At 34.5% G+C, this 25,609-nt stretch overlaps 1 protein-coding gene across 1 annotated transcript in view; it reads right to left on the reverse strand.

Moving 5' to 3' along the window:
• The window catches only part of LOC130446334 (pyrokinin-1 receptor-like), a 78,083-nt gene extending 65,859 nt beyond the window's left edge, over window positions 1-12,224 (reverse strand). The window contains exon 1 of the mRNA XM_056782529.1: window positions 12,107-12,224. The gene's annotated coding sequence lies outside the window, so the exon portion shown is untranslated. The remainder of the gene's footprint in view (window positions 1-12,106) is intronic.
• Window positions 12,225-25,609: the final 13,385 nt, after the last annotated feature.

Below are 25,609 nucleotides of genomic sequence, written 5' to 3' on the forward strand. Positions count from 1 at the left end.
CCTTTAATCGAAATGGTGCAGGAAATATTTTTCTGTCAGTTAACGTGCCCGAAGCTAATTAATATCCATTTGGTGTACGAACGACTTGAACTACTGTTGTATGCACTTGAACGATTTTAAATAATGATCCTCTATCGCTACATCGCTCCATGCGAATCTTCCTTTAATCGAAATAGTGCAGGAAATATTTTTCTGTCAGTTAACGTGCCCGAAGCTAATTAATATCCATTTGGTGTACGAACGACTTGAACTACTGTTGTATGCACTTGAACGATTTTAAATAATGATCCTCTATCGCTACATCGCTCCATGCGAATCTTCCTTTAATCGAAATAGTGCAGGAAATATTTTTCTGTCAGTTAACGTGCCCGAAGCTAATTAATATCCATTTGGTGTACGAACGACTTGAACTACTGTTGTATGCAATTTAACGATTTTAAATAATGATCCTCTATCGCTACATCGCTCCATGCGAATCTTCCTTTAATCGAAATAGTGCAGGAAATCTTTTTCTGACAGTTAACGTGCCGGAAGCTAATTAATATCCATTTGGTCTACGTATGACTTGAACTACTGTTATATGCACTTGAACGATTTTAAATAATGATCCTCTATCGCTACATCGCTCCATGCGAATCTTCCTTCAATAGAAATAGTGCAGGAAATATTTTTCTGTCAGTTAACGTGCCCGAAGCTGATCAATATCCATTTGGTGTACGAACGACTTAAACTACTGTTATATGCACTTGAACGATTTTAAATAATGATCCTCTATCGCTACATCGCTCCATGCGAATCTTCCTTTAATCGAAATAGTGCAGGAAATCTTTTTCTGACAGTTAACGTGCCGGAAGCTAATTAATATCGATTTGGTGTACGAACGACTTGAACTACTGTTGTATGCACTTGAACGATTTTAAATAATGATCCTCTATCGCTACATCGCTCCATGCGAATCTTCCTTTAATCGAAATAGTGCAGGAAATCTTTTTCTGACAGTTAACGTGCCGGAACCTAATTAATATCCATTTGGTCTACGTATGACTTGAACTACTATTGTATGCACTTGAACGATTTTAAATAATGATCCTCTATCGCTACATCGCTCCATGCGAATCTTCCTTTAATCGAAATAGTGCAGGAAATCTTTTTCTGACAGTTAACGTGCCGGAAGCTAATTAATATCCATTTGGTCTACGTATGACTTGAACTACTATTGTATGCACTTGAACGATTTTAAATAATGATCCTCTATCGCTACATCGCTCCATGCGAATCTTCCTTTAATCGAAATAGTGCAGGAAATCTTTTTCTGACAGTTAACGTGCCAGAAGCTAATTAATATCCATTTGGTCTACGTATGACTTGAACTACTGTTGTATGCACTTGAACGATTTTAAATAATGATCCTCTATCGCTACATCGCTCCATGCGAATCTTCCTTTAATCGAAATAGTGCAGGAAATATTTTTCTGTCAGTTAACGTGCCCGAAGCTATAATTAATATCCATTTGGTGTACGAACGACTTGAACTACTGTTGTATGCACTTGAACGATTTTAAATAATGATCCTCTATCGCTACATCGCTCCATGCGAATCTTCCTTTAATCCAAATAGTGCAGGAAATATTTTTCTGTCAGTTAACGTGCCCGAAGCTATAATTAATATCCATTTGGTGTACGAACGACTTGAACTACTGTTGTATGCACTTGAACGATTTTAAATAATGATCCTCTATCGCTACATCGCTCCATGCGAATCTTCCTTTAATCCAAATAGTGCAGGAAATATTTTTCTGTCAGTTAACGTGCCCGAATCTGATCAATATCCAGTTGGTGTACGAACGACTTGAACTACTGTTGTATGCACTTGAACGATTTTAAATAATGATCCTCTATCGCTACATCGCTCCATGCGAATCTTCCTTTAATCGAAATAGTGCAGGAAATATTTTTCTGTCAGTTAACGTGCCCGAAGCTAATTAATATCCATTTGGTGTACGAACGACTTGAACTACTGTTGTATGCACTTTAACGATTTTAAATAATGATCCTCTATCGCTACATCGCTCCATGCGAATCTTCCTTTAATCGAAATAGTGCAGGAAATCTTTTTCTGCCAGTTAACGTGCCCGAAGCTAATTAATATCCATTTGGTGTACGAACGACTTGAACTACTGTTGTATGCACTTGAACGATTTTAAATAATGATCCTCTATCGCTACATCGCTCCATGCGAATCTTCCTTTAATCGAAATAGTGCAGGAAATCTTTTTCTGACAGTTAACGTGCCGGAAGCTAATTAATATCGATTTGGTGTACGAACGACTTGAACTACTGTTATATGCACTTGAACGATTTTAAATAATGATCCTCTATCTCTACATCGCTCCATGCGAATCTTCCTTTAATCGAAATAGTGCAGGAAATCTTTTTCTGACAGTTAACGTGCCGGAAGCTAATTAATATCCATTTGGTCTACGTATGACTTGAACTACTGTTGTATGCACTTTAACGATTTTAAATAATGATCCTCTATCTCTACATCGCTCCATGCGAATCTTCCTTTAATCGAAATAGTGCAGGAAATCTTTTTCTGCCAGTTAACGTGCCCGAAGCTAATTAATATCCATTTGGTGTACGAACGACTTGAACTACTGTTGTATGCACTTGAACGATTTTAAATAATGATCCTCTATCGCTACATCGCTCCATGCGAATCTTCCTTTAATCGAAATAGTGCAGGAAATCTTTTTCTGACAGTTAACGTGCCGGAAGCTAATTAATATCGATTTGGTGTACGAACGACTTGAACTACTGTTATATGCACTTGAACGATTTTAAATAATGATCCTCTATCTCTACATCGCTCCATGCGAATCTTCCTTTAATCGAAATAGTGCAGGAAATCTTTTTCTGACAGTTAACGTGCCGGAAGCTAATTAATATCGATTTGGTGTACGAACGACTTGAACTACTGTTATATGCACTTGAACGATTTTAAATAATGATCCTCTATCTCTACATCGCTCCATGCGAATCTTCCTTTAATCGAAATAGTGCAGGAAATCTTTTTCTGACAGTTAACGTGCCGGAAGCTAATTAATATCCATTTGGTCTACGTATGACTTGAACTACTGTTGTATGCACTTTAACGATTTTAAATAATGATCCTCTATCTCTACATCGCTCCATGCGAATCTTCCTTTAATCGAAATAGTGCAGGAAATCTTTTTCTGCCAGTTAACGTGCCCGAAGCTAATTAATATCCATTTGGTGTACGAACGACTTGAACTACTGTTGTATGCACTTGAACGATTTTAAATAATGATCCTCTATCGCTACATCGCTCCATGCGAATCTTCCTTTAATCGAAATAGTGCAGGAAATCTTTTTCTGACAGTTAACGTGCCGGAAGCTAATTAATATCGATTTGGTGTACGAACGACTTGAACTACTGTTATATGCACTTGAACGATTTTAAATAATGATCCTCTATCTCTACATCGCTCCATGCGAATCTTCCTTTAATCGAAATAGTGCAGGAAATCTTTTTCTGACAGTTAACGTGCCGGAAGCTAATTAATATCCATTTGGTCTACGTATGACTTGAACTACTGTTGTATGCACTTGAACGATTTTAAATAATGATCCTCTATCGCTACATCGCTCCATGCGAATCTTCCTTTAATCGAAATAGTGCAGGAAATATTTTTCTGTCAGTTAACGTGCCCGAAGCTAATTAATATCCATTTGGTGTACGAACGACTTGAACTACTGTTGTATGCACTTGAACGATTTTAAATAATGATCCTCTATCGCTACATCGCTCCATGCGAATCTTCCTTTAATCGAAGTAGTGCAGGAAATATTTTTCTGTCAGTTAACGTGCCCGAAGCTAATTAATATCCATTTGGTGTACGAACGACTTGAACTACTGTTGTATGCAATTTAACGATTTTAAATAATGATCCTCTATCGCTACATCGCTCCATGCGAATCTTCCTTTAATCGAAATAGTGCAGGAAATATTTTTCTGTCAGTTAACGTGCCCGAAGCTAATTAATATCCATTTGGTGTACGAACGACTTGAACTACTGTTGTATGCACTTGAACGATTTTAAATAATGATCCTCTATCGCTACATCGCTCCATGCGAATCTTCCTTTAATCGAAGTAGTGCAGGAAATATTTTTCTGTCAGTTAACGTGCCGGAAGCTAATTAATATCCATTTGGTCTACGTATGACTTGAACTACTGTTGTATGCACTTGAACGATTTTAAATAATGATCCTCTATCGCTACATCGCTCCATGCGAATCTTCCTTTAATCGAAGTAGTGCAGGAAATATTTTTCTGTCAGTTAACGTGCCGGAAGCTAATTAATATCCATTTGGTCTACGTATGACTTGAACTACTGTTGTATGCACTTGAACGATTTTAAATAATGATCCTCTATCGCTACATCGCTCCATGCGAATCTTCCTTTAATCGAAATAGTGCAGGAAATCTTTTTCTGACAGTTAACGTGCCGGAAGCTAATTAATATCCATTTGGTCTACGTATGACTTGAACTACTGTTGTATGCACTTGAACGATTTTAAATAATGATCCTCTATCGCTACATCGCTCCATGCGAATCTTCCTTTAATCGAAATAGTGCAGGAAATATTTTTCTGTCAGTTAACGTGCCCGAAGCTGATCAATATCCATTTGGTGTACGAACGACTTAAACTACTGTTATATGCACTTGAACGATTTTAAATAATGATCCTCTATCGCTACATCGCTCCATGCGAATCTTCCTTTAATCGAAATAGTGCAGGAAATATTTTTCTGTCAGTTAACGTGCCCGAAGCTGATCAATATCCATTTGGTGTACGAACGACTTAAACTACTGTTATATGCACTTGAACGATTTTAAATAATGATCCTCTATCGCTACATCGCTCCATGCGAATCTTCCTTTAATCGAAGTAGTGCAGGAAATATTTTTCTGTCAGTTAACGTGCCGGAAGCTAATTAATATCCATTTGGTCTACGTATGACTTGAACTACTGTTGTATGCACTTGAACGATTTTAAATAATGATCCTCTATCGCTACATCGCTCCATGCGAATCTTCCTTTAATCGAAGTAGTGCAGGAAATATTTTTCTGTCAGTTAACGTGCCGGAAGCTAATTAATATCCATTTGGTCTACGTATGACTTGAACTACTGTTGTATGCACTTGAACGATTTTAAATAATGATCCTCTATCGCTACATCGCTCCATGCGAATCTTCCTTTAATCGAAATAGTGCAGGAAATCTTTTTCTGACAGTTAACGTGCCGGAAGCTAATTAATATCCATTTGGTCTACGTATGACTTGAACTACTGTTGTATGCACTTGAACGATTTTAAATAATGATCCTCTATCGCTACATCGCTCCATGCGAATCTTCCTTTAATCGAAATAGTGCAGGAAATATTTTTCTGTCAGTTAACGTGCCCGAAGCTAATTAATATCCATTTGGTGTACGAACGACTTGAACTACTGTTGTATGCAATTTAACGATTTTAAATAATGATCCTCTATCGCTACATCGCTCCATGCGAATCTTCCTTTAATCGAAATAGTGCAGGAAATCTTTTTCTGTCAGTTAACGTGCCCGAAGCTGATCAATATCCATTTGGTGTACGAACGACTTAAACTACTGTTATATGCACTTGAACGATTTTAAATAATGATCCTCTATCGCTACATCGCTCCATGCGAATCTTCCTTTAATCGAAATAGTGCAGGAAATCTTTTTCTGACAGTTAACGTGCCGGAAGCTAATTAATATCGATTTGGTGTACGAACGACTTGAACTACTGTTGTATGCACTTGAACGATTTTAAATAATGATCCTCTATCGCTACATCGCTCCATGCGAATCTTCCTTTAATCGAAATAGTGCAGGAAATCTTTTTCTGACAGTTAACGTGCCGGAACCTAATTAATATCCATTTGGTCTACGTATGACTTGAACTACTGTTATATGCACTTGAACGATTTTAAATAATGATCCTCTATCGCTACATCGCTCCATGCGAATCTTCCTTTAATCGAAATAGTGCAGGAAATCTTTTTCTGACAGTTGACGTGCCGGAAGCTAATTAATATCCATTTGGTCTACGTATGACTTGAACTACTGTTATATGCACTTGAACGATTTTAAATAATGATCCTCTATCGCTACATCGCTCCATGCGAATCTTCCTTCAATAGAAATAGTGCAGGAAATCTTTTTCTGTCAGTTAACGTGCCCGAAGCTGATCAATATCCATTTGGTGTACGAACGACTTAAACTACTGTTATATGCACTTGAACGATTTTAAATAATGATCCTCTATCGCTACATCGCTCCATGCGAATCTTCCTTTAATCGAAATAGTGCAGGAAATCTTTTTCTGACAGTTAACGTGCCGGAAGCTAATTAATATCGATTTGGTGTACGAACGACTTGAACTACTGTTGTATGCACTTGAACGATTTTAAATAATGATCCTCTATCGCTACATCGCTCCATGCGAATCTTCCTTTAATCGAAATAGTGCAGGAAATCTTTTTCTGACAGTTAACGTGCCGGAACCTAATTAATATCCATTTGGTCTACGTATGACTTGAACTACTGTTATATGCACTTGAACGATTTTAAATAATGATCCTCTATCGCTACATCGCTCCATGCGAATCTTCCTTTAATCGAAATAGTGCAGGAAATCTTTTTCTGACAGTTGACGTGCCGGAAGCTAATTAATATCCATTTGGTCTACGTATGACTTGAACTACTGTTATATGCACTTGAACGATTTTAAATAATGATCCTCTATCGCTACATCGCTCCATGCGAATCTTCCTTCAATAGAAATAGTGCAGGAAATCTTTTTCTGTCAGTTAACGTGCCCGAAGCTGATCAATATCCATTTGGTGTACGAACGACTTAAACTACTGTTATATGCACTTGAACGATTTTAAATAATGATCCTCTATCGCTACATCGCTCCATGCGAATCTTCCTTTAATCGAAATAGTGCAGGAAATCTTTTTCTGACAGTTGACGTGCCGGAAGCTAATTAATATCCATTTGGTCTACGTATGACTTGAACTACTGTTATATGCACTTGAACGATTTTAAATAATGATCCTCTATCGCTACATCGCTCCATGCGAATCTTCCTTCAATAGAAATAGTGCAGGAAATCTTTTTCTGTCAGTTAACGTGCCCGAAGCTGATCAATATCCATTTGGTGTACGAACGACTTAAACTACTGTTATATGCACTTGAACGATTTTAAATAATGATCCTCTATCGCTACATCGCTCCATGCGAATCTTCCTTTAATCGAAATAGTGCAGGAAATCTTTTTCTGACAGTTAACGTGCCGGAAGCTAATTAATATCGATTTGGTGTACGAACGACTTGAACTACTGTTGTATGCACTTGAACGATTTTAAATAATGATCCTCTATCGCTACATCGCTTCATATGAATCTTCCATTAATCGAAATAGTGGAGGAAATTCAATTCGTCTCATGTTATTTCCTTTTCTAATAAAATTGCTGCACATATTGTTGTGTGTGATTGGTGTAATACCATGGAACTAACCACTTTGAACGGATAATCTAAGTTGGAATCTCTGGATAATTTGTATGTTTGATATTGAATCGCAATTCCACATATTTTTTAGAGACACTTTGGAATTTATCTGTTGATTCAATAAGGACAACAGCAGAGAAGTATTATTTGTTTTGCAGGGATTAGTTTACTTACCTAAAAGTAACGCAATCCACATATTTTTGCATTGAAAAATGTGTTTAAAGAATGTAAAAGAGAATTGAATAGATCCAAAAAAACTGCTAAAGAAATATAAAAATATTACAAGAAGAGAGCTGAAAAACAAGACAGTGTTCCATGTAGTGGAAGTGACAGTTCCGCACTGCAAAACACTTTCGGGACGCTCTGGAGTAGACAACTTTAACTTCCTTAAATGTAACTCTAGCCACTTCAATATTGGCAGTTGACAGTTTCACTTCAATTATTTTGTATAACCTTAAATTTTAATATTAATAATTGTCCTGGAGGTACAATCAACATTACTTTTTGCAAATAATTAATAAACTAATATTGACATTGCAAAATTCATTAAGTACATTATATTGTTCAATAAATAAAATGTTCATAATTTTCTATTATTTATTTTATTTCCTCATTGTAATTGGAGAAGTTTTGGATTTTATGCGTCGTCTAAAAAATGTTGTGTGCGCCGCGGCTGAAACACTACTTTGCATTTTTAGTCCTTGGCATACAAATAACTATATCATGTTTTTCTATCTCTATCCACTTCAATGTTGACAGTTGACAGCTTCACTTTGATGTTTTTACATAACCTTAAATTTTTAATTTTCTGAAGTCTTGTCCTAGCATTGAGACGCCAGTTGTAACAGAGATTAGATCTTTAACAATGATAATACGTAAAGTTCAAAGTAAATATATTTGTGGAAGTTGTTTCAAACTACATAAATGCAGCTTCTTCTTTACCAGATCATTATAAATACTATCAATTATGTGATAAAGTTCATTTGAATAAGAAGCGGAATAATATTGGATTGAATATTTTGAATCGATCTTTGTTTGAATTATACTAGAATAACAAAATTTCAACTCAAAATCTCTCTATTCTATTGAATTTAGTCTGAATTTCATCTCCATACTTGATTTTCTCAATAGTGGAATAATATTTATCCTAGCATACATAATCAAAACAAAATATAATTTTTGAAAACGTAGAACTAAAATTTTTTCATAGCAAAACTAAATAAAGTGTGAAAATCGACAGAAACACGTGAAAACTTTTTTATTATTGATATCACGAAATAGTACATTTCAGTAATAGTCTGAAAATAAGGATTTTTCCATGCACGCGAATTATAACACGGAAAATCATGCAAGCACGAAAATATCCTTTTCTGGACGAGTCATGAACGATACTTTTCATAATACTTATATAAAAACGGTCCAAAAAAGATAAGAATGAAATTAGGAATATTCTAATTTCATCATAATAGTACCAAATTTAGTTAGCCGATATTTATTATCGGCATTATTTCATTTTCAGTTTAAATAATTTCAATTTTCAAATATGTACTCAGAAGAAAATCCAGATATTCCTAAAAATCTTCCAGCTCATTTATGGAGTCGGTTATCAATGATAAATTTTTATGCGAAGCTTTAGATGAACCATATCTGCTGGAAAAAGTGATTTTAGTGTTTGGGATCTTTGGCGCATAACGTAGAGATGATTTGATACACTTTGTTGTTGAGTTTTTGCGAAATGGAAAAAATAATATGTCAACAAGTTTTACCGTTACCAATGAGCTATGTACATTTGACCCCTTTGTACTTTAGGGTAAATATGAGCAGCAGAAAATTATTTGCTGCATACCGAAATTGTATATTGGATCCCATACCATCAGCGTTGTCCCGAAACTACTTACCACTTTTCAATATGTTTTGTTCTTTAGATTAAATTGATCTGAATTTATGAGTGACAAGATTTTATTGAATGAGTTATTAATTTCTTTGTTTGGTTCACATTTGATATTTAAATTGAATGGATGCGATTAAGGGAAATGTTTTAACGACAACCAAAGGGCAATGCAAGGCGACACTTCGTCAGGTAAATTGCTCCTTTAGAAAAAGTTTACAAATTATTAAGACTTCTTATATATCACCTAGGCACTCGACAAGGTCTGGTACAATTAGACTGGCTATACGACCTGTTTTGAACGGGACAGTCCCATTATTTTGGGGTTGTCCCGTTGGCTTAAGAAAAGATTTATTTAAGCTTTATAAAATAAGTAACAAATATTACATAGTAGTTACTATTTCTTATTACACATTTAGATTCACTTCTAGAATATTAGCAGTTCCCAGAAGTACTTTTGAAATAAATAAAAAGAAACTACGAGGTCGCTAGACGGATGGGGATAAAAAAACAGCGTATTAGTCTCAAATTTCTCGTTAAAAATCCGAGTTGTTGGAAGAGGCTTATGGGGACAATACTCTATCTCGTGCGCATGTTTTTGAGCACATATTTTGGTTTAGTATGGGACGAGAAAGCACTGAAGATGACCAGCACCTAGGTCGTCTGGGTGCTGGTCATCTCCGGAAACAGTAACCAAAATCAACCAAATTGTGCGTGGAGATCGTCGAATGAGCATCCGGTTGATTGCCGAGGCTGTAAACGCCGATAAAGAAACGGTTAGAAAAATTTTACATCACACATGACAAAAGTCTGTGACACATGATAAAAATCTGACTCTCGACCAAAAGCTCTTGTGTTAGCAGGTCTGCTCAGATTTCCTTGAAAGGTTAGAAAAATCTCTGCCTTGAAACGGACCCGATTTGAGTCGATGGAAGCGGTAAAATAAAAAACGGCAGAGCTCCAAAAGGCACTCACCATAAAATACTTCCAGCACTGTTTCGATCAATGGAAAAAATGTATGGAAAAGTGTATGGAATCAACTTACTCTTAGATATTTAATGATATATTTACAGAAAAACGGAACAATTTGAACTTTTTATGCATTATCAAAATTATAAGAATAAGGATAAATCATCCTGAGAATGTCGATTGTCACTTTATGTCAATTCTTATATATTTTGGTGTATTGGCGTCTACTTTTGTCAGATATATTCGATTTACATTATGTGAAGCTGAGATTCTAGGCTTCAAAATGAGTATCCACATTTTTGTGGAAGAGAAACTATTAAGAAGTCTGTTAATATCGAAATAATATTCAACCGAGAACGAAGAGTGTTCATGATCGCGCTTTTGAAAAGTTAGTTTATTTGAAACCAAGAAGTAGTTCATGTGTGTTATATATACATGAAAATATTGATAATAACACGAACGACAAATCTTTCGTTGGATTTACTTATTTATATGGGGAGTGATGAAATAAATCCATTGAAACATCAAGTGCTTAGGTGGTCTGCCTTGAAACGGACCCGATTTGAGTCGATGGAAGCGGTAAAACAAAAAACGGCAGAGCTCCAAAAGTCACTCACCATAAAATACTTCCAGCTCTGCTTCGATCAATGGAAAAAACGTATGGAAAAGTGTGTGGCGAGTGATGGGGAGTATTTTAAAGTGAAGCAGACTATTCAAATAAAGTGAATTTGTTTTATTTTAGGAAAAAAAATTGTAAGAGGATGTTTTCAAGTTTTGTAAAAATACCCTGTATTGTATTTTGTTTCTATAACTTCACTTTTTGATGTTTGAAAGGAATTTCCGGTACATTTGAGTTATTTCTTGTACCCTACATCTCGTTTTTGAACAAATTAAAAGAAAAATTAAGAGAAACTCCTTTAATATCCTACTCCTAATCCTAAAATCCTACCTACGAGACAAAATCCAAGATCACCTCACAACTCTGCATTCAATAATGTCACGGGCTCCACGGGGAAAAGCACCAGGCCCGATTTTCTACCTTATGAACAGAGATGATATTACAATAACGCAACATGTAGATGAGATTATTATTGCTCTCTAAATATTACAGACAATCTTGGTCGCTATTACCTCGTGACTAAGAACTTGGAGGATCGAAGGGAATGGAAATGAATATGTTCCCCAACGAAAAGGGAAAGTTTGATGGTAGATTTAACAAAAACAAGTAATAAATGAACATTATGAACAACAACATCGTAACAATAGACAGAAGTTTGTAAGCAAGTTCTTCCATAACGATGTCTCCAACTAAAAGAGGTGTTGTATCATCTTCGAACCAAAACGGTCGAAATTTATGAACTCACATTCTGTTTGTAAGAAATTAATGCATTTAGCTTCTGTACTTTTGCCCATGTGGTGGAATTTATTTCAGATCAAATTTTTTCATCTTTTTTTTTATAAAATATTCTGCTTCAGAAGTTGACGTAAATTGTTTTCGGAACGTAAATATCCTCGCATTATTTACATTGTTATTAGCAGGTAAAAATCAAATTTATTCCCCAAGCTTTTCTTTGGTTGAATTAATATTAATATTTTCTATGTAAAAAACTTTTTTCCACTTACAGCTCAAATTCACACAAGAGAATCACGAATATTTTCGAAAACACGTCAATCAAAATGAAACGAACAACTTTTCCGCTCGATTTATGCCCCAACCGAATCTCCCAAAGCGCCCATATATACTGGTGAATTTTCCCTTGTAGGAAATACGTAGCGCACACTCCCCCTTACCACGCAGCAAAACTTACATAATATTTGTTGTAAATATAATAAAACAAAAACTTAACCGATTCTTCTTGGTGAAATATTTATTTTCCATCCTGAATATAGGAAATATGGAAATGGAGAATGAATTTTGAATAGATGAAAAGTTGAAAAAAAAACAATCCTCGACAGCTTGTTACAATAAAATATTGAAAAAAAAGTGTATAAGACGATTGAAGATATAACCAATGAAGTTTTTCTTTTCCATTTTTCATTTTTCTTGTTTTCTTTTCTTCTCGATCAAAATAAAAGAATTATTATTATTGTTAAATTTCATATTTTTGATTTCACCAAAGATAGTATAATGTGCTGGGCAACCTTCATGTTGAAAGTACATGGCTATACCTTTAAAGTGGCAATCCGTTTCTTGAAAAGAATAAATATCTTTCTCCATTAACTGTTTTATTAAAAAATGGCTTAACGACCCTAATGTTGGATCCCCTTTATCAGAGGTATTCGTTTCGGACCAGTAGTGCGTATTATGGTGATTTATTCTACCATGAAACATACCCTCATCTGTCCACAAGATTAGTGAATTTCAGAATCGTCGTGTATCATATTTAATAACCTATTGCAATAATCCAGCCTTGAACATTCAAACTCTGTGGATCATATGATATGAGTACAATAGGGCAATCCAAAACCATGACCATTAATATGGCCGCTATTGTGACCAATGGGTTTTGCAACTATTTGTAGTTTATTTTTAAAAGACATCATTTATTGTTTCGGTAAAACGTGTTGTAATTTTTTGTGTTGATATTCCTGGTAATCCAAATTTAAAGATTACTGATTACATCTGTTCTTTGGAGAACTGTGTGAGAATGGTTACTGCTTAGTTATTCAAACTTGTATAATATTTAGTCTTCTTCTCTTAATTTATTAGGGTTTGGCTAGAAAAATGACTTACTAACTTAGAAAAAGCATCAGATATGTTTCCTGATAATAAATCTGTCTGCACTTGTTGAGTACATCCACATAGAAACTCTTCTGGAACATTTTCTGTACATGTTCTTGGAGTTTCAGTATCTTCTAGTAAAATCTAAATAAATCTTAGAAAATAATATCAAATTAGATTCTGTCCAATTAGAGTTTAGACTACGGACTGAAGTGATCTTCATCAAGGATCTTTTGTATCTTTAACCTTTTTCGTATCTTTTTTGTTTTGCAGAGATGAAGGTTTCATCTGACTTACAGTCCATGTTTGGACTGAGGAGCCAATTTAAAGTATCATTCAGATCCTTCGGTTACTCAAAAAAGTTGATTCCAAATTAGTGTGCTGATAATTTCTTCCACAGTACATCTGGATTGCTGTATCTAGCTAACATATATTTAAGAGAATACTTTTCCTAAGCTGCTGTGAAGCACTTAAAAGTCTATTAATAATACGCACGTACCAGAAACAGGGAGGTTTATGGATACTGAAAAAGTCTAGAAGCTCTTAACAAAATTACAGGCACGGATTTATGAATTTTGGAACTTGAAAAATTTTTTGAATCTCGAAAACTACGAGAGATTCGAAAAAAACTGTCGTAACAAAAAATTTAGAGTATAAAATTCTCTACAAAAATTTTTCATCTCAAAATGGACTGATACGCTCAAAAATGTTGAAAAAATATTAAAATCCGTTCAGTCAATCCGGAGTAATTTATGTTTAAAGGAAAATGATTAAAATTTACACATTTCTTAGGATATCTCGAAATACGAAAAAGAAATCGACATGCGGTTTTTGCTATTCTGTTGCTAATTTCATCTACTTTTATATTCCTTAATTAAAACTGCATGTTTCCATTTAACATTTTCAAGGATAGCTAGATTTATAAAAATAAATAAATAGCGCCCTCATTAGGTTGTTTCGAAATTATAACTCCAACATTGGTAGAAAGGAGCTCTCTTCAAAAAGACTAAGTTTGCATAGTTAGGTTGAGTAGAACTGGACTTACAAGCGTTTTTTCATAATAAAGTTCCCGCTTCCCCCTACCTCTTATTTGAAGAGATAGACCAGAACTTGTAAAATCAAATATACGCTGAATTTCTTGAAAAAAACGATAATCATAGTTTAAATGCATCTTAATTGGGCAAAATTTGAAAATTATTCATTTTATAATTTTTGGTATTTAATTACGCCCTCTAGCGGTGGACCTACAACTCTGTAAATAATTTCCAGGTTTTTTTCGGGGTCAGTTTTGTTATAAATTTTTTTCCCGTAGCTGTACTATAAACGGTTCCCCAGATATGGCCGAGAGCCATTCTTATTGGGACACCCGGTACAGCACATAATTCTGTACAGATTGGTCTGTAAGAATTTTTCCTAACCTCAAAATTTTCACCGTAAAATGGGTTCATGTACTCAAAAACATTTTTAATTGTGGATAACTCGAAAACTATGAGGATTTCGACACAAACTGCCGAGACAAAAAATATGAAGTACAAAAGAGGCTCCAATTTTTTCCTAGCCTCAAAATTTCCGGTCCCGGTGCCAAAACTGCAGCATTTTCGTCTCTAAAACCAAATATCTTAATACAATGTCACGACTTGCAATCGATTCTGTGTAACGTGCTTTCACAAATACATCTGAAAATTATGGAATCAACTTACTTTTAGATATTTAATGATATATTTACAGAAAAACGGAATATTTTGAACTTTTTATGCATTATCAAAATTATAAGAATAAGGATAAATCATCCTGAGAATGTCGATTGTCACTTTTTGTTAATTCTTATATCTTTTGGTGTATTGGCGTCTACTTTTGTCAGATATATTGTATTTACATTATGTGAAGCTGAGATTCTAGGTTTCAAAATGAGTATCCACATTTTTGTGAAAGAGAAACTATTAAGAAGTCTGTTAATATCGAAATAATAATCAACCGAGAACGAAGAGTGTTCATGATCGCGCTTTTGAAAAGTTAGTTTATTTGAAACCAAGAAGTAGTTCATGTGTGTTATATATACATGAAAATATTTATAATAACACGAACGACAAATCTTTCGTTGGATTTGCTTGTTTATATGGCGAGTGATGAAATATATCCATTGAAACATCAAGTGCTTAGGTAGTCAATATACCTCTTTATCTCGCCAGATTTTCGAAAATTTCCCAAGTCGAAAATTATGCTAGCTTACCCGAGTAGAAACTAGAGATCTTAACCATCATTATGCATTTTGATTTTTTGAAAACGAAGTAATTTTCCAATACTTAGAGCAGTTTACATTGGTTGAATTCGCACTGGCGGGAATTCGCAAGCAGATGCTCCGGCTTTCGGGCCGTTGTAGGAAATTTACTCAGAAATTCTAGCTCCAGCAAAAAATGACCACAGACCTTTTTTGTAGAAAATTTTATACTCTACATTTTTTGATTGTTCAATTTTTTTCGAATTCCTCTTAGTTTTCGAATTATTAGCGTTTTAAAATTTTTTTTCAGTTGCTAGGCTTATTCAGTAACCAAAACCTCTAAGAATCTGAAAAATCAGAAACTCTCAATTTAATTTTGGGTTTAATCTTATTTTACCTGTACTAGATGACTTTTTATAGCATGTAGCTATCGTTTTCTATGTTTCTTGTGCAGCTGGTTATGATGTTGTATACACTAATTCACCATGCAAAATGTAGGCATAGAAAAGAAATTTTTTATGCAAATGAAACGGCCAAATTAAGCAGAAGTAAAATGTATGTGTCATCCATTAGCCATATTTGTTTTCAAGTGTCCAAATAGGCGTATCTAAAATAGTATAGTTAGTATAGAATAAGTAGTAACGGCACTTTAAAGTCCTTCGTGGTTAGCAAACGAATGAAGCCTTCAAATGTTTAACCCTCGTGGTGTTTTAAAGAATATTTGGAAAAATTTTGCTCTCCCTACTACATAATTTGATCAGACTATAAAAAAATTTAATCACTGCTACGGTTCTCTACGAAAACTTCATAATTTAGTTTAAAAAGTCTACAACGAATCCACAAGAGATTAAAATTAATAAAAACAGTGTCAGTTGATGGAAAAATGTTGTTCTAGAAACTGTTATTACAATTAAAAATAACAGAAATTCGACCATATTATCTGACTAATAGTATAGTATTGAATTTTAATCGTTAAATGTTTTTCAAATACCTCAAACTCCGCTTTTGAGACTCGAAGAACGTAGCGAATAATTGAGATCTCTTTACAGAAGGCGAATGAGTTTTCCACGAAATTAGGTAATTTATAATGTTTGATAAAAGTGTAGCAAAATCTTGAAAGGATCTGAACGTTTTTTTGCGCCTAAATTGATCTTTTTTCCGTATCTAAATTGCATACGTTTCTAACTTCGTCTTCATTGTGAATCCATTCGAAAAACCACCAAAAATTGTCGAACGTAGTTAGATGTAAATCTGTAAATCTATCGAAGGTCATTTATAAAAGAATAAAGAATATAATAATGATACGAGGGCTGTTTTTAAACATTCAGGCGTCAGTCGGCGTTGTGCTACAGCTACGTAAACATGTCCGCCATTATTAATGCTCCCGCCAGGTGTGTATTCCGAAGTGTGAATCGTTTTCTACAGGCTACAGTTTTGTAGATATCCTTCGGAGATTGAGTCGTGTGTATGGGGAAAGCTTCATGAGTGATGGTGTTGTGCGTGAATGGCGTTTAAAGTTTAACAATAGCTGTAATGATGTGCATGATGAAGGGGGCCAAGGACGTAAATTAGTCGTTTCAGATGACCTGGTTCAACAAGTTAACAGAATGGTTGAAGAAAACCGCGGAGTCTGTTTTGTTACTGAACGGTTAATCTACATTGAAGGCAACTTTCTTTGAAGAGGGTATTGAAAAGCTTGTCCACAAATATGACAAAGTTCTCAATCTCTTCGGTGAAGTAACCTTAAGTGTACCAATTTTTTGGTTTTGAAATTATTGTTTGATATGAACTTGTCTTTTATTTATAGCCTATCGGATGTGGAAAAAACGGCCCCCTATATAACTAGGTTTGAAAGCTACATAGGTTTGGAATAGAGTTGTAAAAGGTTTTTAATCTGGTTAAATTTAAAAAACTAGAATACCTACTAGTGTAAGCATTTTTATATTTTAATTCGAATTTCGCGCTCTAGAAAGGGAATTATAAGAGGTTAGGCTGGTAACACTGATCGAGACTTGGGTCAGACAGATTTAAATACAATAAAAATAGAAATCATTTCGAAAAATTTTTTTTAAAATTTATTCTGGGTATCCAAGAAAGAAGTTTATACTAGTTACATTAGAATTTTTTGAAAGTATTCCACATAAGCTGATTTTGGATAGTATATGAGATTTAAAAATCGACCTAAACTGGTTCGGATGCTAAAGTAGCTGAGTTCTAAAATGCCCCATAGTTAACGATCTTTTATAGATACTGAAAAGGAGAGTCCAAACAAAAAAACAGTCAAACTGCACCCTCAAAGATAAGAACGAGCCACCGACCAAAACATAAAAACGACGATTTCATCTAGTGGATAAACAAGATCAAATAACTAAGGTGATAATTGACCAAGGAGTCACATTCAACATGATAAGAAGTGAGACAAGACTCTGCGGATTGGTAGGATTGAAAGTTTTGATTATAGTTAACGATATGTTAAGTAAGGCTAATCAAAAAAGACCTAGAACTCTAGTTAACATACAAAAGAACTACTATTTCCTGTCAAGGTAATGCCATACACCACAAGCAACTGCCACATCGTGGACAACAGAAATCTTATTATGTTATTGGTTTTTCGATTTTTCTTATGGCTCTTCATAGGGAGTAATTTGTAAACAGCATTTTATTGAATCTTTCTTTAATTTTTCAGTTTATCTTCTAAGAATTTCAGTTTTGTTGTTAGTGTTCTCGATTGTATTAATTTGAAAACATATCAACTATTCTGTTTTTCTTTGGATGGATATATCAAGAACTGATTATTTCACAACATATTCTTCATTTATTTCCATAAACTTTTCAGACTAAAGTCAATTAAAATGATACCTTGGTAAAGCTTGGACGTCGCATCATAGTAAAAGAACATGGATACATCACCTTTTATAATTATACATCACCGTCACGTTGAGCTCCGGTGCGGTCGGTAGGGCCGCAATTGCACTTTCCCCACTGCCCAAAGCGGCCCTATAGACCGCACGACATATTTTATTTGAAACCATATTTAAATATGTTTTACAGTTTGGTTGAACCATCCTGGGTCCTTGAAATATTACCTTACACTTGGTCCTTTTGTTTTTTTATGATATTTTTCACTGTACCCTACACAATCTCTTCTTACCTAGTGACTTGGACCTTCTTTAGTGACTTGGACCTTCTTCCTTCACTGGGCAATAGTTCTCTTAATCAACGACAGCCGTAGTTTCTTTGCTATACTGATTTGAGAATTAGTAATTGCTGTATTCTTTTTTGTTATTCTTTTATAAACAAAGAAAGAAACTTCCTTCTCAAATAAGTGTTGTAACTTGCTAATTGACCAGACAGATCTATAGAAGATTTGCCTTTGTTATAGTCGACAACGGCTTAATGCTTTACAACCATTCCACAAGAGGATGCTGTATTCGTGTTGTAACTTGCCAATTGACCAGGCAGATCTATAGAAGATTTGCCTTTGTTATAGTCGACAACGGCTTAATGCTTTACAACCATTCCACAAGAGGATGCTGTATTCGTGTTGTAACTTGCCAATTGACCAGGCAGATCTATAGAAGATTTGCCTTTGTTATAGTCGACAACGGCTTAATGCTTTACAACCATTCCACAAGAGGATGCTGTATTCGTGTTGTAACTTGCCAATTGACCAGGCAGATCTATAGAAGATTTGCCTTTGTTATAGTCGACAACGGCTTAATGCTTTACAACCATTCCACAAGAGGATGCTGTATTCGTGTTGTAACTTGCCAATTGACCAGGCAGATCTATAGAAGATTTGCCTTTGTTATAGTCGACAACGGCTTAATGCTTTACAACCATTCCACAAGGGGATGCTGTATTCGTGTTGTAACTTGCTAATTGACCAGGCAGATCTATAGAAGATTTGCCTTTGTTATAGTCGACAACGGCTTAATGCTTTACAACCATTCCACAAGAGGATGCTGTATTCGTGTTGTAACTTGCCAATTGACCAGGCAGATCTATAGAAGATTTGCCTTTGTTATAGTCGACAACGGCTTAATGCTTTACAACCATTCCTCAAGGGGATCCTGTATTCGTGTTGTAACTTGCTAATTGACCAGACAGATCTATAGAAGATTTGCCTTTGTTATAGTCGACAACGGCTTAATGCTTTACAACCATTCCACAAGAGGATGCTGTATTCGTGTTGTAACTTGCCAATTGACCAGGCAGATCTATAGAAGATTTGCCTTTGTTATAGTCGACAACGGCTTAATGCTTTACAACCATTCCACAAGAGGATGCTGTATTCGTGTTGTAACTTGCCAATTGACCAGGCAGATCTATAGAAGATTTGCCTTTGTTATAGTCGACAACGGCTTAATGCTTTACAACCATTCCTCAAGGGGATCCTGTATTCGTGTTGTAACTTGCTAATTGACCAGACAGATCTATAGAAGATTTGCCTTTGTTATAGTCGACAACGGCTTAATGCTTTACAACCATTCCACAAGGGGATGCTGTATTCGTGTTGTAACTTGCTAATTGACCAGACAGATCTATAGACGATTTGCCTTTGTTATAGTCGACAACGGCTTAATGCTTTACAACCATTCCTGATCGTCTGTCAATGCATATTGTCTCATCAGCATACTTGGTAAAAAGCATCATTAATCATCCATTTTAGTATTGTTATTCCTTTATCTTTTTCTTTGCTTGTTTAATTTCTTCAGCTTCTTTTGAACAATGTCTATTTTTTCGCAATATCCCCAATAAATGTGTTTGATTTCCTTGCAGCTTTCCGGCTAACTCCCAACTTGTATAACACACAAAAAATATCATATTTTGCACTTTTTATTCGATATAAATCCTTTTACTATTTTTCCTTGGATCCGCACCCCATGTGGAGTGTAAAAACACAAAAAAAATTTGGACCCTAGGGAAAGTTTATTAGTTTTAGTTGGGGCTCAAGGTGATAAGTTCTCAGGTACGATCCTTAGAAGACTTGTTTTGGTATGTGCTGCAATTTCTTTTGTTTTTAGACAGGACTTTCCGCACGTGGATCATCTTCTAGTTCTCGACCTACCTAAACAGCTTGACCAATTTTTAATTGTTGAAAATGATGGACACGTCTGTTTTTAATTTGTGTTGGTGTTAATCCATTTTACAACTCTAGTTGAGACTTTTCTCAAAACAACTCGATTCAGCTTGCATATGAGGCCGAATTAATTGTGAATGTTTCTAAATTGTCTTAGAAATTAGACAGGTAAAAATTCGACTACTTTATCAAAATATTTTGATAAAAACTGAAAGTAGTGGAAAATATAAAGAAAACTAATGTTAAATCAAAAGAGACCTGAGATAAAGATGATTTCGAAACTTATCAAAAGGTCTGAGAAATAAGAAATTGAAGAAATTAATTGTGAATATATTTTAATCATTCGAGAAAGAAGTTTTCAGCTTTATTACAAAATCTTTTAACGGTCTAAAATAAGTCCGTTAAGATCGATTTTCCAGTTCACGTTTTTCTTCCGAATTTTTATTTCTATTTAAAGCTCCCGAAACAAAGAGATCACGTGGAGCAGCTTCTACAGACAATAAAGCTTTTTAATTGACCATCTCTCAGTAATTTATCAAAGAAAATTATTATGAGCTTATAACAATTTAAGTATGTACCGTTTTAAAGTGAATTACACACATAAAAATTGTCAATTAAGAGAATATTTGTTTTCTAAATGTTCAATCAAACGCCAACGTCTTCGAAATTATTTGATCAGGTATGTTTGTACTATCTACTCTTAGTTTTATCTTTCAATCCCTCGAGTAAAAAAATACACCTAACGCCGACTCTTCAAGATCAATTTCACCACTAATTTCAACCCCTCATTTAGCTCTACGAACATTTTAACTTGATAAAGAAAAATCTAAAACCAAGAACAATAAGTAAGGGTTATCATTGAATGAAAAACGCATTGGAATAAATTTACAGCAGTATAAAGAAGATGCTATCACGTTTACTGTACTTTCAGGTCATTTTTTTAGTACAGATCAAAAATTTGTATCAAACAAGATCCAAAATGGGATCTAAAAAATTAACTTTCCCACAACAATATTATATACTTTATTTCTATTTATAATCATTCGAAATATAAATAAAATGAAAGCTAGTGCACGTTTCCTTAATAAGTCTGAAGAGCACGTGTGTGTTCTGATAAAAAATCCGGCTGATTATTACAAATAGACACCTCATTATTCACGAGGGTTGCTACTGTTTATAAATGGCAACACTGAAGTAATTATGTCAAATCTGTCATTGTCATCAAGTTTAACAATGAACGTACTCAAAACGTGCTGTCATACGAGTGGTTTTTAAGTTGTTTATAGTTACTTGAAACATTCATCTTGGTCAAAAATGGAATTAAATCGCAAAAATTTTCGTGCGATGCTGAAAAAATTCATTCGCGGTGCTTCAGAAACCATCCATAAGATCGTGACAGGCAATTCCAACAAAAGTTGTTCTCTGTCTTAGAAATTAGACAGGTAAAAATTCGACTACTTCATCAAAATATTTTGATAAAGACTGAAAGTAGTGGAAAATATAAAGAAAACTAATTTTAAATCAAAAGAGACCTGAGATCCAGATGATTTCGAAACTTATCAAAAGGTCTGAGAAATAAGAAATTGAAGAAATTAATTGTAAATATATTTTAATCACTCGAGAAAGAAGTTTTCAGCTGTATTACAAAATCCAGAATTTTAAAAATTTGTATCAAACAAGATCCAAAATGGGATCTAAAAAATTAACTTTGCCACAACAATATTATATACTTTATTTCTATTTATAATCATTCGAAATATAAATAAAATGAAAGCTAGTGCACGTTTTCTTAATAAGTCTGAAAAGCACGTGTGTGTTCTGATAAAAAATCCGGCTGATTATTACAAATAGACACCTCATTATTCACGAGGGTTGCTACTGTTTATAAATGGCAACACTGATGTAATTATGTCAAATCTGTCATTGTCATCAAGTTTAACGATGGTTTTTAAGTTTTTTATAGTTACTTGAAACATTCATCTTGGTCAAAAATGGAATTAAATCGCAAAAATTTTCGTACGATGCTGAAAAAATTCATTCGCGGTGCTTCAGAAACCATCCATAAAATCGTGACAGGCAATTCCAACAGGTTGTTCTCGCGCCAAACTCCACGAAGAAGATGGTCGCTTATTTGTTCGGTATAACTATCACCGTTCCATTAGAGTAACGTAGAATAGTCAAATCTAAATAGTACACCATCATTTGTTTACCAGAAGGGAAACTAAAAGCAGAAGATGATTCATTATCTCCACTATGACAATGCAACCGTTTTTGAATAGTCAAAACATCGAATTAATGGACCATCCGCCGTCCGGTTCTTGTTTAGAACCCAATGATTTCTTATTATTTTGGATGTGCCTATTCGGAATGGAAAAAAGCCTTCAATAATTCTAACAAACTCATGCTAAAGTTCATTGAATAAAATATTGGTTTTGGTCTCGACTGTGGACTGTGGACTGTGGACAGTGTCGGGTTGTTATTCGTTGACAAGTATATTTGAATTATATTCACAAAGCTTAGTTCCATGACATCTGTGTACAGATACAGAAAAAATATTTAATATACTGAAATCTAAAACTGTTAAACTACTTTTCAACAAAGCTCTCGAAATTTTGTGTGCACGTGTTTTTTCATAGAAGGTGTTTTCCACCATGTTCTTTCAGCTCGTCATCTTCCTCCAAGAGGATGATCAAAGTGTCTATTTTTACAGCATATGGATGTTCTTGGATTACTATACATATGAACTTTGAAATGTTTTGAAATTTCTGAAATAACTATCCAGAGAATTATTTTCACACAAGCGATAATTTGATAAGCATAGAATTTTTCAAAATTCTTCCCATTTAAAACACACATCAAGAAACCGTTCGGGAAAAATTGACATTGACAGTGATGACATTTTTATTACAGTAACGCTACGATTGGTAAGTGACAGAACTAAATTTATGTTGCCGAAATTTACATGAAATTGAGCTTCTTATTGAGTATGTTTTGTGGCTCTGCCACTGCTAAAAATAGAAACGTAGCTTATATTGTTGATATACCTCCCATATTCTAGCTAAAATATGTCTGTTTTAAAAAAACTGATGAATAATGTTTTCATTTTGTATAAAAAAACATATGAAAATATATGAAAACATATAAAACAGTAGCAAGTCTAAAGTTGAGTATGAAAATAGATAAAAATAAGCTGATAGTATAGAAAACGTAATCTTCCTCAGCTTCATACTGAGGTCCCTCATCAATTTTCATCTGATTTTTTATCTCTCGTCACGCACGTCAAGTTGTTATTTCTCTTGGGTCTGTTGTGTTTTGAACTTTATAGTTAATTTCCTCGATTCTTTTTTCGAAACTCAAAATAAAATAAAACACTTTGTAGACTACACTCTGTATTTATAAAATAATTAAAAGTTTTCTCGTTTCCTGGTCTATATAAAAACAAATAAAAGATTTAAGAATTTATATTAACGGTAAATTTCGTCGCCGGCTGCGAAATAACCAGCCTGACCAAAGTTTGCTTTTATTCTAGTGGAAGTGATACTTATTGGGAAATATTATACCAATTATGGTTCGGAAATTAACGATCTATAAATAAAAATTTAACTAGTGCGAATATACAAGGTTATTCAGAATACAAGTGAAATCTCATTGAAGTTCTTCCTAATTATGGAAAGAATCTAACAATTGAAGAAAATATTCTCATATTTTTTATAAATAAAAAACATTTTTTATTGTTATCAATTTATTCATCGTTGAAAAGCCTACAGTGTTGTCTGCTTTACAACATAATCTACATTTTTTTCGATACTCTTGTGAAGACGACGCTGCAGTTTTGGAGGAAGCGTGTGACCTCTGCTCGGACTTCGTCGCTTTTGAAAATTTTATCACTTAAGTTTTCCATAAGCTTATCTAACAATCTACCCAAATTCTTTCAATAGCTCCTGTGTTTGATCCAGCGACTTTGGGGGTAGCTTTGTCGTGAAGAAGAACTACACCCTCGGCCAGTGGCCTTCTACGGCGATCCCTGGAGTGTTTGCTAGAGTTTCAGAATATCTGTCTGAGTTTATTGTCGTTCCAAGTTACACGAAATTGATGAGGAGTAACCTCTTCCTATGCGTAATCGATGTTTTGCTTTTTGCGTATGACTTAACGAGCTTTAACCTTGCTATAATTCACCATTTCGTTAAAGTTCCTCCAATTGTGGCATGGAAAGCTTCGGGAATGTGTTCAACAAGTACACGGATGGTAAACAGCACACTGTTGATCTCACACTCCACGAAAAACGAAGATACAAATTTCCAAGATGAAAAAGTCTCCTAATAGCGTTATGGGATATAATTTCTAGCATGCAAAAGGTTAAGAAGACGAGGCTGGACCCTGACTTCTAGAGGGTATCCATGAATTTAAATAGTAGGTTTGCTCAGATGATGATGAAGCTGGAAATGTTTCTAGTGCCAGAGTTGTCGATTAACCTCCACCAGCGGTAACTTTTTTGCATGTAGAAACCTTTAGCTTATTAGAAACCCCACTTTCGAAATGTCGTAGAAGACGTTCTCCACAACTACAATGCGACCTCTCACAAATCAAATCAGTTCAAACAAGAACGTTTTAGAAACAGTCAAAATATTGAATTGATGGATTACCTTTGTTTTACACCCAATGACTTCTTATTATTCCCGCAGACCAAAAATAATTGCGTAACCAACGTTTTTTTAGACCTGAGAGAGCGGTTGATGCATTCAAATCACATGGAGAGTTGGAGGTGGAGGTACTTCAATTGGAATGGACAAAATGCTTCGACGATTGGTTCAAACGCATGCGAAAATGTATTGATCTTAATGAAGAATATTTTGGAAAACGATAAAACCATATCCAATTATAAAATTAACTTAAATAGTAATCCTCGTGAAACTGTGATCAGAACTTTCTACGTGCTCCTGCTTAGTTGTCTTCTTTTGATTTAGGCAATTCGTTCAAACTGTACCGAAGCTTGGATGTTTCCCTAAAATTTATCCTGAAAGTGAGACAGTTTGGGGGGTTCATGACACCCGTGACCTCCCTTTAAACCATACTTGCTAATCACTCATTTTAATAGTTTCAAAT

Source organism: Diorhabda sublineata, chromosome 7, assembly GCF_026230105.1.
Source record: "Diorhabda sublineata isolate icDioSubl1.1 chromosome 7, icDioSubl1.1, whole genome shotgun sequence".
Lineage (NCBI taxonomy): Eukaryota > Metazoa > Arthropoda > Insecta > Coleoptera > Chrysomelidae > Diorhabda > Diorhabda sublineata.